This window comes from Microtus ochrogaster, unplaced genomic scaffold (genome assembly GCF_000317375.1).
Source record: "Microtus ochrogaster isolate Prairie Vole_2 unplaced genomic scaffold, MicOch1.0 UNK41, whole genome shotgun sequence".
Taxonomy (NCBI): domain Eukaryota; kingdom Metazoa; phylum Chordata; class Mammalia; order Rodentia; family Cricetidae; genus Microtus; species Microtus ochrogaster.
Window position 1 is genome coordinate 1,754,329 of NW_004949139.1, and position 1,643 is coordinate 1,755,971.

The 1,643-nt window shown below is 43.7% G+C and overlaps 1 pseudogene; it reads left to right on the plus strand.

The window, feature by feature from the left end:
* Nucleotides 1-371: 371 nt before the first annotated feature.
* On the plus strand, nucleotides 372-1,034 carry LOC101992465 (annotated as a pseudogene).
* The last annotated feature ends 609 nt before the right edge of the window (nucleotides 1,035-1,643 follow it).

Consider the following 1,643-nt stretch of genomic DNA (forward strand, 5'->3'; position numbering starts at 1 on the left):
ACAGGCAAAACACTCATGCATAAAACAATAAGATTAAATAACAACAAAAGCCAGTTCAGAAAATCAGCCAGAGGTGAAGATACAAGAGAGAAACAAGAAGCTGGCCGCTGGGTGTGGTTGCACTTGGGAGCCTGAGGAGAAAGACTGTCATGAATTTGAGGTCATCCTTGGCTACCTAGTGAGTTCCAGGTCAGCTAGGGTTACACAGAGAGAAAAACACAACAAAACAAGAGCTTGGAGTGACAGACAGAAAAGGGAAAGTGAGTGCTGGGAGGCAGAGGCAGGCGGATCTCTGTGAGTTCGAGGCCAGCCTGGTCTACAAGAACTAGTTCCAGGACAGGAACCAAAAAAAAAAAAAAGCTATGGTGAACATGGGGAAGCAAAAGAAAACAAGAAGATATGCGACCATGAAGCGAATGCTTAGTCTCAGAGATGAGAGACTTAAAGAAAAGGATAGATTAAAGCCTAAAAAGAAAGAGAAGAAAGATCCCAGTGCGCTGAAGGAAAGAGAAGTCCCCCAACATCCTTCCTGCTTGTTCTTCCAGTACAATACACAGCTGGATCCACCGTACCACATCCTTGTTGATACCAACTTCATCAACTTTTCCATCAAAGCCAAACTCGACTTAGTGCAGTCCATGATGGACTGTCTGTACGCCAAGTGTATCCCTTGTATAACTGACGTGTGATGGCTGAAATTGAGAAATTGGGCCAGAAGTATCGAGTGGGACTGAGAATCGCCAAGGATCCACGATTTGACCGACTTCCGTGCACACACAAAGGAACCTATGCTGATGACTGCTTGGTACAGAGAGTCACTCAGCACAAGTGCTACATTGTGGCTACAGTTGATCGGGACCTCAAACGAAGAATCCAGAAGATCCCTGGAGTTCCTATCATGTACATTTCTAACCATAGGTACAACATTGAACGGATGCCAGATGATTATGGAGCTCCTCGGTTCTAATTCTTACCTGACCACATTCACCTGCGTTTCTTTACCAGCTTTCTCTGTTCTCAGTTAATTAAACACACTTTCTGTTGTTTTTTTTTATCATAAAAAAAAAAAAAAGCTACGGAGAAACCCTGTCTCGAAAATTCAAAAAAAAAAAAAAAAAAAAAGAAAGAAAGAAAAGAAAAGGGAAAGTAAGGGAGCTGGCCCAGTAAAACAGGGAAAAGGTTCTAGGGAGCATTAAGCAAGCGCCCCAGGGCCAAAAGGTGTTAGTAGGTCTGAAGAACCAAGGCTTGTTGGGGTACACCATGGAGAGGTTAGAGCCAGACAAGGGTGGGTTGAAAATCAGGGCTAGCTGGAGCGTGGTGAGGATTTGGGCTCCCAGGGCTCTTAGTCTGGAAACAGTGAGCGATGTGACATCATGGGAGTCAAACAAAGATGCCCAAGTGTCCAGTAATGCCACAGCTGCAGATTGGCTGCAGGCTCCCCTAAGCCTGTTCTTCAAACAGGGCCTGCTCTACGGTCATCTGGGAGTTTTATTGTGGTAAAACATAAATAATATAAAATTTAACATTTTAGCCTTTTTGTTTTATTTTAAATATGTGAGTATTTTGCCTGTATGTATATTCGTGTACCACGTGAGTGCTTGGTACCAGAAGAGGTCAAAGGATGGAACCTCAACCCTTAGAAA